The following is a 15,054-nucleotide window of genomic DNA, read 5'->3' as shown; positions in this document are numbered from 1 at the left end:
ACGCTGAGCTTCTACACTAAGCTTCATTCATTAATTCAGTCTTTGCTTCCTATTTAAATGAACTGACTTCTCGTAAGGTACTTATTCTGACAAACATATGCTGTCACCCATCATCTACTGCTCAAGTATGTTCAAGTTGTTAAAGGGATTTGATTATGTTTAGTTATGATCACATACCCTCTATCTGTTATTGGGTTTTTCAGGTCACGCTTCAACAATTACCGAGCCTCTGTTATGTGCAAAGCATTAGGGGGGAGCTGGGAAAGTGGAAGAATAGGCTTTGAAACCAAACAGAATTGGGTTCTTTTCTAGCTCCACTGTTTGCTGTCTTCATCACTTGGAATAAGTTGCTTAACCTCCCTGTGCCTGTTTTCCCTTTGGTAAAATTGGGGAAGTAATACCAGTCTCCGAGAGGAGAGTTATCCATGATGTCTATACAGCGCCTGGCATGACACCTGAAATAGGAGTACCTTTCCATTTATTTGTCTTTCAGTTTCTCTCTCCTGCACATCGTGCATGATGTTTCTCTGTGCAGAGATAAATGTCTTTATTTTCGAGAACTTTCCAGCTGGTAGAAAAGAGAAATACACATAAGTAATTTCAATACAAAATAGAGCTAAATAGGTTCTAAAATAGAGGTTCAAATGGAAATACTTTAAATTGTCTTCAAAGGCTAGCAGGACCAAATAAGTGAAAAAGAGAGAATATTCACTTAGGTAGTTAGCCCAGAAAAGCTGATTCCACATAGCACCATGAAGAAGTCATTTGTGTCTGGTCACCTGACTCGGTGGCACCACAGTGCTGATGATTCCCAGACAGAGGCCTCCATCTCCTTATGGATCATGGGTGAATTTCTTTAGGTTCTTGATCACAGACAGTTCCCCTAATGTGAGCCACACAGAATGGGATTAGATCAGGCAATCCCAATATCCATGTCGATATCCTCCTGGTGTAGTTAGTGAGAAAGTCTAGCCCATGCAAGATGAAGAGCTAAAAATCCATAGGGCATTTCATTTAACAAACGTTAGTTGAACATCTACTGCATGCCAGACACTGTGTGTTTAAATTCAGTGAATATACAGTTGGGATGTTAATTGCACCTTTGTAAATGAAGATAGAAATGTGAAAATTCATTGTCATATTGTCATTTGATCACACGAATTGATTTTGAATAGAAATTCAAAATGGTAGACTATTCTATTAGCAACATTAGACTAGTAGAGTAGACAAATCGTGAATGGAGTGCCTAAGGTTTAGTCTACCTCTACTATTTACTAGGTATGTGACAACTATACTGTTACCATTACTGAGCACAGAGAGCAAACGATGTTCTGAGTGCTTACATAGTCTCACTTACTCTTCCCAGAGTATAGGTGTATATCTTGGTTCCTATTTTCCAGATGTAGAAACTGAGGCTGTAAGAAGTCAAGTAACTTGCCCAAAGACACATGTTACATAGCTGGGAAGGCCTGGACTTAAACCTCAGTCTGTTTCACCTCAAAACATATCCTCTTGACCAATATGCTATGCTACTTCTATGCAAGTTGCCTCTTGGATAACTTTCCTGCTCCCAAAGTGGAGATAATGTATATGGAAGTGGTGATGTGTTGGAAAACAGATGTTGGTGATTATTTCAAGTGGCATTTAGTGCATTGTTAACAGACGTTAATATGACCAAGATGCAAAGCAAAGGTGGTAGAACCTTTAAAATTGATCCACTTACTCATCTAACTTTTTCAGGGTAACGGGATGAATTTGAGATCAAGTTTATCTGAACACATATTTATAGCAAAAATATTTGTTAAGACCACTGTGTTCCCAGAAGACAGATAAATAGACAGAGTCCCTGCCCTCAGGGTCCTCTCAGCCTAAGAGAAAACACACTTGCCAGCAAATGAATTGCAATCTATTTTTGGTGAGTTTCAGGAAGAGAACTGTGTTCAAGGCAGAGGAGTAACAGAGAGGAAAGAATGTTCACCTGAGGTAGGAAGGAGGCAGAGAAGGAAGGCAAATCATTATGAGTTTACCAAATGCAAAAGATGCAATCCCAGTTAGCAGTCACTTAAGCCAGAGGTTTATTACTTGAAACTCAGAGGACAGTTGTTACAAGAGGAGCATCATCCTGCTGCAGGCAGGAGTCCGGCCCCAGCTGCAGGCACATTAGACTGTCACGTTCTTTCTGAGCTCCCCTCTCTTCTTGTCACTGTGGTACAGTCATCAGGGGCCCAGCCAAGCAAGGGAAGTCGGAGGTCTGGGCTCCAGTGGAGCAGCACATTGATCCTGGGTCCCTGGCCACTACCTGGAATGAGCCCTGGTTCCCCACTCATTAGTCTGTCTAAGCCTATGATGTGCAATGGCTCCTCCTATGGCCAGCAGGAAAGGAGGCAGCTAAGAAGTGAGCCACAGGCTGGGCTTTACCAAGCAGGGCAAGGATGGGGCTGGCTGCTGCTGGTGCAACCTGTAGACTCACCAAAGAGCCCAGAGGGTGATAGGGAGGTGAGAAACATCTCTCATGCCAAGAAGAGTTCGGGTCTAGGAGCATCAAAGATCTTCATCCTTTGGTGACCCATCTCCTCAATATCTCCTAAGGCTAAGAACCAGAGACATTTGCTGGGATTCACAGGTAGAAGGTGAGGTGGACCTGTTAGCCAAGGTATTTAAAATGGAAAATGACAAATGAGACTGTGTTTGCAGGTGTAACGACTACCTGTGTATGAGTGTCCAGCATGTGAAACAGGCATCGGGAACCATCACAGGCTGGAGGTCAGGCAAGGATTCCTCAGGGAAATGTGGGAAAAGGTCAGCCAGGTGGAATGGGGGCGAGAGTGGGCAGAGCAGCTGGTTTCCAGGCTGTACCATGTGCACACACAGAGGCAGAGGGCGATGAGCTCAGGGAGCTGTAAATCATGCAGCGTGTACTGGTGTGTTCCACACAAGGGCAGAATCAGAGAGGACGTTCCGTGCCAGGTCTGTCTATGATGCATTGAAAAAGCTAATGGCGAATGTACTGGACTTTTCCTTTCAGCCGTTATCTGGGAGCATAAAGTGAATTAAAGATAAATATAGCATTGCCATAAGATAAATGTCCTTTATTAGAAAACTGTGTAATTGAGAACTGAATTTTATGACAAATCCTATAAGTGCCATTGAATTGCAGAGGAAAGAGGAAAAGAAGGGGAGGAAACTAGATTTATTTAGCTATTCTGCCACTGTATATTCTATCTAGGATGCTATAGTACGTGAGGTAGATTTTTTATCCCAGTTTTTCAGAGGAGGAAACTGAGGCTCAGGGAGGTAGAGTAACTTGCCCAGAATCACACGGATAACTAGCAGCAGAGCCAGCACTGAACCTGAGTCTATTAATTTCTAAGCCCCGCTAGAGGGGTCGGGGTGGAGCTTCCTGGAGGAGGAGAAATGGGGTTCTCTGGAGATGCTCCATAGTAGATTTTGATGAGAGCCCTTTTAAACGAACACATTTTACATGAAAACCTCCCTAATTTCCAGAACCAGATATAACTGCGTCCTGCGTTCTCTTAGTACCTTCCAGCTGCTAAGGAGAACCACAGCCCTGCGGAGTCCTTCCGCCTCGGGCACCAGGCTCTGGGTGGTGGCTGGATTGGAGTCTTCCTTCCTGGCTGAGAAGGTAACAGTCCCCCGCCACAGCATTCACACAGTCTGGGGTTGCCAGCTCCCAGGGGTCCAGCCAACTCCTCTGAGAAGTTATCCCAGAGTCTGCACTTGGCATCTATCTGGCCCTGGGCAACCGAAGCTGTCCGGTTGGCTTCCCTGCCTAAAAAATGGGGAAATGATACTTAACCCAGTGGGCACGGCCAGGGCAGGCGAAGAGAAGTGATTCCAGGTTGTGTTTACTTAGTGCCGCCAGCCTGGGGAAGCTGGCCTCTCCTAGCGCTGTTGCCCCTGCACCGAGCCTCCCAGGCAGGCTTGTCCTATAGAACTTTCCTCTGTTCTCCAGTCAGCAGCCTCGCAAGGATCCCAGGCTCTGAAGACAGGGAGCAGGGCCAGCTTTCCAGCCTGGCTCTGACAAGCTGCGGGCTCCCTCTGAGCAGGGGCCAGCCTCCCTGCACAACATCAGCGCCAGCACACGCTGCCCGCTCCCTGTGGGCCAGTGGAAGAGACGCCTTAGGAAATCCTCGTTATCCCAAAAAGGGGACCCATCTGGAAACCAACCGGGCCTTTTCTTCACTTCATCGACTTCTCTTTTCTTTCTTTTCAGTCCTTCTCTCCTTTCTCTAGTCGTCTCCTTACCTGCCTCAGGATGGGGAGTAGAACACCCTGAATTGGAATTTGGCAGTCCTGGCTGTGAATCTCAGCTCCACTATTCATGATCTGTGAGACCTTGGGAAAGTGACTTAACCTTGCTGAGTTTCCATTCCTTTATCTATATAATGTAGGTAATAATAGCTTGGCTGTGTATTTGTTGTGTAAACAGTGGCTGCTAGAGGGGACAGCACAGACAAAGGGTGTTTCCATCACCCGAGAAAGTTCCCATGTGCCCCTTCCAGTCAGCACTCCCCAAAAGGTGACCACTTTTCTGACTTCTGTCATTGTAGACTAGGGGTTCCCCACCTTGGCACTATGACCAGATAATTCTTTGTCATGGGGCTGCCATGGGCACTGTAGTATGTTTAGCAGCATTCCTGGCCTCTGCTCACTAGATGCCAGTAGCCCACTTCCCACCCAAGTTGTGACAATCAAAAATGTCTCCAGACATTGCCAAATGTTCCCCAGTGGAGGGTGAGGTGGGGATTCACCCCTGGTTGAGAACCACTGCCCTAAATTAGTGTTGCCTGTCCTTAACCTTCATATAAAGGGAATCATACAGTTTAAAGAAAAGGAAGACTAAATGTGAAAATACTTAAGTGGTTATCTAGCTGTTAATAGGCAATTAATTCATTCATTAAGCCACAAATATTGACTGAGTACACAGTGTGTTCGAGGCACTGCTCCACCTTTCCGGGATAGAGCAGTGAACTGAGAAAACACAAGCTTTCTTACTTCCCTCTGGGCCACTCCACTAAGTATTCATTTCCAATTAAGTTCCTGCTTTGAGGGCACCTTCCAGCTTCTCAGCACCCCTGAAATACAGGAAGGAAGGAAGGAAGGAAATGAGGGCTTTCCACTGAATCACCTCTGAGGAAAAGAGGTTAATATAATAGACAACAATTGGTTGAGAGATGGTTGATAAAATTGTATGTTCCAAATTGTGTCACCCAGGATTCTTGGTTACAAGTACTAGAAACAATTCTGGTTATCTTAAACAAAAAGGAGATTTGTTGGAAGGAAATCAGTGGGAGGCTAGAGGACCAGACTTGGAACAAGGGATGCCAAGCACAGGAACTCCAGCTCTGATCAGGAGGCCGTCAAAGACTCTGAGACATCACTGCTGCTGTCACTGCTCCACCATTGCTAGGACGAGCTGACCTCCACCAGGCTGCCATTTGCTGTCATGAAATGCAATGTCCTGCCTTCTAGCTGTACCAGGGAACGTTGCAAGGATCTGAGCCCCAGACTTCCAGAGTAGCAGGCAGGCACTGAGAATTGCTTTCCTGCCAAGACCATACACACAGGAGGAGAGAGATTCCCTTTTAGTGAGGGGGTTTGCATTCCAGGTGATCAGGAAACTGACATATATCTGTTGTATGTCCTGTTTCCATAGTGAAGGGAGAGATGAAGAGAGTAAGTGTGGCCTTTTCTTATCAGAAAAGAAAGGACCTTGAGGGTATTATGCTAAGTGAAATAAGCCAGACAGAGAAAGACAAACACCATATGATTTCAATCATATGTGGGAGATAAACAAACACACAGACATAGAGAACAGATTGGTGGTTACCAGAGGAGAAGGGGCAGGAGGAAGGGCAAAAGGGGTAAAGGGGCACATATGTACGGTGACAGATAAAAACTAGACGTTGGTGGTGAAAGTGATACAGTCTATACAGAAACTGATATATAATAATGTACACCTGAAATTTACACAATGTTAAAAGTCAATATGAACTCAAAAAATAATTTTAAAAGAAGAAAAGAAAGGACCAATGCCTGACACCACCCCCCGTTGTTAAAAGGAAGATTCCAGTCCAGGGGGCCTTGATTTCAATTGAACTGAGAAAATGTTTTCTTCAAGAAGATGCCTGTATCAGGCCTGCTCTAGAGAGAGAATGAACTTCTGAGCTGGCTTGTCATCTGTGATTACAACATCCAGGTGCTTGCGTGATAGATGGCAGGCCTATATTTTCAGGCAGCTGTTACAATGCTGCTTAGCATATAAGGAGAGAAAAATATTTTCATTCTTGCCATATGTCAAAGGAGCAGTAATTCCCAAAGGCCAGAATGAGTTAGTAGTACATTCTTTGGAACAATCCAGGTGACCATGGGACGAAGATCTCTTCAAGTTAAGTCTCCAAGTATTTAATAAACATCAGCTTTTCTACATTAGATTGGGTATTGCGAGGAAAAAAATATTCAGAAGAACAGTCTGGTTGGAGAAGGAGACTCACTGACACTGAAGGATTTGGAACCTCACAAGACAGTGCACAAATACCACATGTCACCCCACAGCACTGTCTCAGGTTTTGGAATCAGACGAGCCTGGTTCAAATCCTGGTCCTGCCATTTACAAGCTGTAAAATCTGGAGCAAGTATTCTGAGCTGCACCCAGTTTCCTCGTCTGTGAAATAGGAGTGATGCTAATACCTACCTCATTGTTATATAACTATATTGTGTTATGATATCTATCTCGTATTATATAGGAAGTGAAATGATGTACATAAATTGTTAAGGATAATGCCTGGCACGTAGTAAGTATTCAAAATATGTTACGTATCATGATTGTTAGAAAAGCAAAGGTCTACATGTCAGAGGGATAAAAGCGGGACTTGAAAGGGAGAAGAGAAAGAAGGCACCACATGCAGAGAGAATGACAGACACAAAGGCATCTTTGTCAGACATTAATTGAGCTCTACTGTGTGCTGGGTACTGTGGTTACAAAGATTAATGATCCACTTTCAAGGAGCTCACATCCAGTGGAGGAAATGAACAAAAAGCTTTCCATTAGGATTAATGTAAATAAGGTCAGATAATAAGGGGCCATTCGACCTACAGCCTCCAAGGAGATAGCCCATTGAAGACTTCCCCTCTGGACTTACGGCCAAACGGCATCTCTCCGTATTAACCTGCTGGAGGAAACAAGACCCCTTGCTCACTGTGCCTACTCTGAATCTGTGACCACTCCACATCCCCATCTCTAAATGTGTCCTGCTTGTAGAGCAATAGCAACTCAGATTTTGTAGCATCTACCCAATGCCAGGAATCGCGCTCGATTTATCTAAGATAATACCCCCAGCAGTCCTTCTTCCGTTGGGATGGTGGGTACTTTTATTCCTGTTTCACAGATGAGGAAGTTGAGGCTCAGAGAACACAAGTAACTCATCAAGCATGTCTTTACCATGTAAGTTCCCTTTTGATCTGCTCTTTACCAAGCTGACCAGATTGATCTTTTGCCGTATTTCCTCCCAGTTCTTCCTTCCCTAGCTCCATGCTCCAACCATTTTGAACTACTTACGATACATATCCTCTAGAGCAGGGGTCAACAAATTACAGCCCACTGGCCAAATCTGGCTCGCTGCCTAATTTCATGAGAACAGCCGTGCCTGTTGGTTCCCATATGGCCTGTGGCTACTTTCACACTATAACAGAGTCGAGCAGTTGCAACAGAAAATGTATAACCCACAAAGCCTAAAATCTTTACTTCCTTGCTCTCCACAGAAAATGTTTGTTGACACCTGCCTTAGAGTTTTGCCACCTCCAGACTCTTGCACATGCTGGTCTTTCTCCCAGGCATGCCATTTCTTCCATCAGGACCTGATGAGCTTTGACTTTGGACTTTTCAAAACCCTCTGAAAAGACTTCCCTAATTTCTCAAGGAGTTAGTTGCTTCCTCTCTTGAGTTACCAGTGTCTTATGTATCCTTATACTTTGTATTTGTCACCTTATATTGCGGTTGTCCATTTACATGTTGTGTGACCTAAAGGACAGGAATCTTATTTTATGCATCTTCGTAGCTCATCATGTGACCCAATTCCTTGAACATATTGGGTTCTCACTTAATATTTATTGCAACAAATTGGAGTTCTTCCTGCCTTTCCTGCTCCCTAGCATATTGTGGCTGTGTGAGGAGAGGATCTCAGAGGCAGTGCGGTGTGCCAGAAGGAGGCACTGGGAGCCAGAAGCCAAGGTTCAGGAACCGTGGTGTCTCTCCTTCCATCTTTGGATCTCTTATCTCACCATCTGAGTGGCCTTGGATAAGTCCCTTCACCTCTCTGAGCCAGCCTGCCTTCATCTGCACTGTAAAGAGGTCAGACTCAATTATCTTGAATGTTCTTCCTGCCCTAAAAATTCTGAGACCCTGACGTCTGTGACTGAGGGTCAACAGTTATAAATATAGTTAGCCAGGGAGGGATCTAAGTCACAAACTCTCCTCTCTTGTTGTCAAGGGAGGTTTTATTTGCAAGAACCCCAAGAATGTTCCAGAAGTCCAGATTGAGTGTCCATGATTACACACCCAAAGCTATTTATTTTCTCTCTCTTATTTATTTAAAAAAAAGAGCATTAACTGGCAAATCATGATGCCCTCTTCTCATTTTCGTGGTTATTGGATTAACCATTATTCACTCAGCATCCAGAGAGATTCAGCATTTAGGATACTGCATATGGCAAAGCCAAACCAGAAGGGATAGTAAATGTCCCTTCCATGTCCCAGCATCATGCATCCCCACTGAGGGCATTTCACAGCTCCAGTCAGCTCCAGCCTTCACTTGGGGCACATTCCCCAAACTGGTCTCATAACAAGAGTCATATGAGTTACTTTTTAAGCTACAGATTTCTGAGCCTCTCACCTGAGCTCCTTGAACTTGAAGCACCAGGAGTGACATCGAGGGATCTATATTCACGAGTAGTCATTCAACAGGCAAGTTTGGGAATCCTGACTTGGGAGTCTGATGTCAAGGATGAAGTTCTACTGGCTCCTAAGCCACAGAGGTTCATCATCACTATTTGGTTGAAATGGCAGCTCCATCTGTCACCCACACAAAGGGTAATGCGAGGGAAGCTCTCGCTGGAGGGGAGGCATTTTTCGAGCCCTGCTGCAGCGCCTCCAGCTAGTGCTCATTTGCACACCTGCATATTTTCCCCAATTTTCCAGCATAACCCTCTGTGAATAATTGCAGTTTTGCTAATTGAATCAGAGAGCACCTGTTTCTTAATCAATATTAATGCATCTGATGGACACAGAATTTGCAATGAATCATTCTAGGGGGAAATGATTACAGTTAAAAATAAAAGCATTGTGTGTTCATCTGCAGGCTAGAATCTTATCTGGGGAGGGCAGGTGGAGGGCGGAATGAGGTTGCTAGTCAAGGCGGGGAGCCCCCAGATGCCAAGCCCCTCAGCAGGGCTCTCACTCTAGCCACTAGTGCTACTTAGCTTTCCCCCATTTTTGGAAAAGGGAAAACAGTGCTTCTAACCCACCAGCCCCCACATACCTACACCACTGCCCCACGTGAATGCCTCTTCTGGCCCTGACCATTTCAGAAAGGTTTTCCTTTTCCCCTCAGCTCCAGGTCCTGCACTTTCCACCATAAATTCTCTCTTGATCTTGCTGTGGATCAGAAGGTGACTAGTATAATTAACTGATGTCTGGCAGAGCCTTCCAGGAGGCAGGAAATGGTTCTGTGACTCCCAGGGACCCCTCTCAACTCTTTGACCTGAGAATGTGGCACTTCAGTGCTCTTGTTCCCTCAACGATTTCAGTTCAGAGGTTGTTTTCTCCAGGAAAATGTCCCCATCTTCTCCTCCCTGCACAGCCTGAGCTAGACACTTCATTTCTGTGATCCCCTCTGTCCTACGTTCTCGCACACTCTAGATTTTCTGTTTATTGACTCTCCCTCCTGAGTGGGAGCAGAGACAGCTCGCCTCTGGTCCGCCTCCTAGCACAAGGCTTGGGAAAATGTCAGCACTTTACAACTTCAGGTTGAACACATGATTGAGCACTGGATTATTTCCTCCATATAAAGGTGTTCGATGTGATGTTACAGCTATCAGGGCTATTACCATGTGGTCAAGGTGTATTTTCTGCAGTCTCATCTGAACTGATGGAACAAGGCCTCCTAACAAAGTGTGAAATCCTATAAGACTTCATCATCTGGACCACCTACAGTGGCCCTGTTCTTTGAAGGCTGTCTGCAGGGTACCCATGCAAAGATTCATGTCCCAGAACCAGCCTACCAGCCTAGAAGCCAGCCAAGCTTGACTTCCAGAGAATGCCGGGTCTGAAGGACTAGCAGGCTGTGTCACTGGTCCTCCTCTGATCCATCAGTTGAGTCTGGGGAGAGCTGTCTGTGTGCCTGGTACTGGGCTTGTCCCATGGGCCAGGACACTCAGAGTTGATGGGTCCTCGGGAGACTCAGTTAAAAACTGACACTCAATTCAGTTATTGGGAAAGTTTCAAGTATGTTCAGTACAACTTAGGTGTATGAATCTACTTTTCAGCTATAAGTTTTATGAAATCTAAACACAGATCAAGTATTTCCAAAGATAATTTAGTGTTCCAACTGAGATGTGCTGTATGTAGATTTAGTATTCAAAAATGCATGTAAAATAGCTTACTAATAATTTTTATTTTAACTACATGTTAAATGATAATCCTTGAGATATATTAGGCTAAACAATATGTATTCTTAACACTAATTTTACCTGTTTTCTTTTGCTTTTTCTTAATGTGATGAGTATAAAATTTTAATACATATGTGGCCCGCATTATATTTCTACAGGACAGTGCTGCTCTAAGGCATGCCTTCTGGCAGGGTCAAGTTCCAGTTACCCTCGGTTTCTTGATTACTCACCATTATTGACCTCCTTCCCTTCCCTGTCTCATATCTTCTTCCCACATTATTGTTTCCTGAAATCACCTCCCAAACAAATTAGCATACTAGAATCTCAGGGTTTGCTTTGGGGACAACTCAAACTATAAATACCTAAACCAAAGATAAGTCTCTATTTCTAATATTCCTATATCTAATATCTAATAACTGGGTCCCTGGCTTCTGTTCTCATTCTACTCTAATCCATTCTTTACACAACAGCTATAGGGCTCCTTGTGAAACCCAAATCTCAACATAGCTGTTCTTGTTTAAAAACCTTTCAGTGCCTTCCCACTGATCTTAGAGAAAAGCTAGACTATCCTAAATCTGACCCACAAGATCCTGTATGATTGTCCTACCTCACCAGCTCCATCTGGCCATGTGCCCCAGTCCCCTTCCATTTTTCTGTTTCAGCCACATCTGACCTCTTTTAAGGATCCCAGGGACCACGTGCTGGATCATCCTTCACCTTTCTCCACATAAATACTTTGGCCAGCCTCCTCCTGCTCATCCTAGGAGTTCAATTTATGTCTCTTGCTCAAAGAAGACAACCTTCAATTTCCAGACAAAACTATGTCAGTCCCCTCATTGTACCTTCTTTAGCATCCTGTACTTCTTTTCTTAGTCCTTATTACCATGTAATTGTGTATTTAGTTGTTGAATGCCTTTCTCCACCATTAAAATATATGCTTGATAAGGTCTCTTCATTGTAAAACCTATGGCCTGACACTTAGTAGATACCCAATAAGTATGTGTGAAATAAATAAAAGAACAGCCTCACTATGTGCTGTTTAATCTTGGATTTGATTCTTCTTATTTGTGTTTGAGGGGACTAATAAATAGCATGCCCTACCCCTCTTTGCATCCTACATGGTTTAAGTTAAGTAAGAGCTACACCTAGGAATCAGATAGTTGGAGACTAAAATGTCAACTTTATTGATGATGAAAACTATGTTGGAGGATGTGGCTAAGGTGTGCTGTGAAGTAAATTTGAGAACATCACCCACCCATCACCACAAATTGAACTTATCCTCCTAAGTCGTAGGCCTGACTTCAGAGGAGACAAGTCTACCATGGAGGTCCCAGGAAGACCAAGAGAACCAACCAGAGTACCACCTCTGTGGGCAGGCCATTCTGAGCAGAGAGCAAGGCACCGAGCTTCGCAGGCCTACTTCTTTCTCTCAAACTCACCAATCAGAGAAGTGAGGCTCCTCTTCCTTGGGGAGGAGTGAGATGAGGACAGAGGGACCAGAAGTGTTTGTCTAGGAAGAGTCCTTCCTCATGAGTCAGGAGGCATGGGGAACAAAGGTCTCTCCAAGACCTGGGAATCTGCCCACACATCTGTAGGAGGATGAGCAGAAACACCATTGTTGGGAGGGTCAAGTGAATTAAGGTGTGTGTGAGTGCTCTGAGAAATGCAGTGAAAATATAAGCTATTATTAAGATATTTCACGCACACCTAGGCTGGCTAGCATCCTGCTTTCTCTAAAAAAATAAATAAAAGTTATTTATTGTCTGACAAACCTGGGCTCTGGCCCATGGCCTTGAGCCTAGAAAGTGGCCTTGAATGAAGCTAGCCTTCCACCCACCCCTCCCACCAGCCCAGCATTCTGTTGCCACTCCACTCAACAGAATATAATAGCCAAACAGATTGATTTGCAGGCTAGGGGGGAAAAAACTCCAATTAAAAATGTGCTAAAGTCCTTTGAAAATTCATAACTAACAGCTAAGGATCTAGTCTGGTGCTTCTATTCTGACAGTCTGACAGCTTCACTGGTGAACTCTTTTGAAAAAGTAACTTTAAAACTTGCATAAATTGCACCTTTTGTGTTTTAAGTCACACAGGCATGACAACATGATTATTCATGACTTTGGAGGGTGTTCTTGACAATGAGAGGACATTAATATCCCCAGCCATGTGCCAAATTAATAAGAAGCCCCGAGAGTCAGAGAGAACAAACAAGCAGAGCCCCTTCTCCGTAGGAGAACCGTCTGTGCTTTGAAATGCGCTGGGGCCTGGGGTGTTGCTTATGGAAAGACAGGTGTGTGTTTCTGGCTAGTGGCTGATAAATATGCTCAGGCAGAAGCTGCTGAAGAGACAGTCTCTTTACTGGCAACTTGATTTGCTTTGTGTTACGAGTAGCAATTGGGCCTGCAAGAGTTCTGAAAAAAGGAAGAAAAAGCGCCCAAGATGCCAGAAACATACAGATAAAAAACAAGCAGAATAAAAATGGAGCTACAGCCTTAAAATGATAGCTACAGTTCCAAGAGGGTGTAGGATGTGTCCAACACTGTGCTGAAGCAGGTGACATGGGATCCTGAGGAAGATACTGTGATCAACTGAGGCACAGGGAAGTTAAACAGTATTCCTACAGCCACACTGCTTGTAAGGGACAGAGCCAAGATTAGGACCCAACCAGTCTGGCTCCACAGACCCAATGGGCTCCTGCCATGGTGCACCACCCTGCGGGGATCTAGTGACTTCTCCACCAGGCTGTGAGGATGTCTTCTCTCTGAATGTCTACTTCATCCTTCTCTCTGCTTCTCAGGCACAAGATGACCAGTCACAGTTCCTGAGTTTACATCCTCTTTATCTAAGAGACCAGCCCAGACTGAATCTCCTAGTCCTAGCCCCAAATTAGCAAGAAAAGAACGCAAGCAGTCCAACTTCAGTAAAGGATCCAGAGTTGACCAAATACCTGTGCCCAGAAGTGGGAGCTTGTAGCTCAGACCTGGCTTCCAGAGAGTTCTACACACCAAGAACATTCTTAGGGGCTCTGGCTTTCCTTTGGTCCAAAAGCAGCCATTGCTTATGAAAGTGCTTGCCTCTTCCCCTGTCTTGCACATCGCAGAATCTTTCCCCTCCCCCACGTCCTTCAGTAGACACTTACCATGTACAAGGCCATGTGTTAAGCGCTGTGCAACGTCAGCACCAACCCTGCGTTCAAGGTACTTACAGCCTGATTGCAGAGATCGCTCTGGTGTGCAAATAATGCAATGCATGCTGTGTGTAAATGTTGGGTGTGCAAGTATGTGTATAAATTAGAGATACTTAAGAGTTCAGGGAGAGGAGAAATCACAAGCTGCTCACCCACAATGCTCCCCAGATTAGAATGTTGCTGTTGGTGAGGGAGATAAAGCATGGGCTTCAGAGTAAAATATCTGTGTTAAAATTCTGTTCCAGGGGCAGCCCAGTGGCATAATGGTTAAGTTCGCACACTCTGCTTCGGTAGCCTGGGATTCCCATGTTCAGATCCCGGGCTCAGACCTACACATTGCTCATCAAGCCATGCTGTGGTGGCATGCCACATACAAAACAGAAGATTGGCACAGATGTTAGCTTAGTGACAATCTTCCTTAAGCAAAAAGGGGAAGATTGGCAACAGATGTTAACTCGGGGCCAATCTTCCTCACCAAAAAACAATTTCATTCCATTCTGTGACCTTGACAAGTTCCTTAACTTGTTTGAGTCTCAATTTCCCCATTTGTAAAATGTGGATAAGACCACTTGTCTCCCATGACAGTTATTAGAATTAAATTATTAGACTGTGTTAGAGGGCCCAATAAAAGGAAATTACTTCTCTTCTCTCTCTTCCTCTCTCCTCCTCCTCCCTGCTCCATGCCAGTTGTAGCCCTTGCCTCACTTTACCCTGCTCACCTGTGTGGGTGTCTGCCTCTGTGTCTTTCCCATTTGTGAATTTCTCTAGGATTTAGTCCATATTTTAGGTCTCCTTGTGGCCTTAATTACTTAAACATGAGCTGTTGGAGCTGTGTATCAAAAACAACCAAGTCTAGAAAATTTTATTTTATCTCACTTTTTTGTCCCGTATCACTTAACACATTTTATAAGCAAGGGCTTGTGCTCATTTGCATGTATTTGCATATTTCTTTAGAATTGTTTTTTATTTGTTGTGTGGGCATCGTAGTAGTAGTAGTCTTAGCAATATTAATAACTATTAGCAGTGCCTAATGTTTGTTAAGTAATTTTTGTGTATGCAGGCACTCTTCCAAGTATTTTTACATGTAATACCTTATTTAATCTTCAAGACAAATCGGTAGCTACTATTGTTCTCCCCATTTCAAGGATGAGGAAAGTGAGGCACAGAGAGGTTAAATAGGG

At 44.3% G+C, this 15,054-nt stretch overlaps 1 protein-coding gene across 3 annotated transcripts in view; it reads left to right on the top strand.

Annotated features, from left to right (window-relative positions):
• Positions 1-15,054, top strand: part of CA10 (carbonic anhydrase 10) — a 469,786-nt gene that overhangs the window by 327,968 nt on the left and 126,764 nt on the right. The gene's annotated exons all lie outside the window — the stretch shown is intronic.

The sequence above is a fragment of the Equus caballus genome, chromosome 11, assembly GCF_041296265.1.
Source record: "Equus caballus isolate H_3958 breed thoroughbred chromosome 11, TB-T2T, whole genome shotgun sequence".
NCBI classification, from domain to species: Eukaryota; Metazoa; Chordata; class Mammalia; order Perissodactyla; family Equidae; genus Equus; species Equus caballus.
The sequence above is the reverse complement of the archived record's forward strand: the minus strand, read 5'-3'. Positions and strand labels throughout refer to the sequence as shown.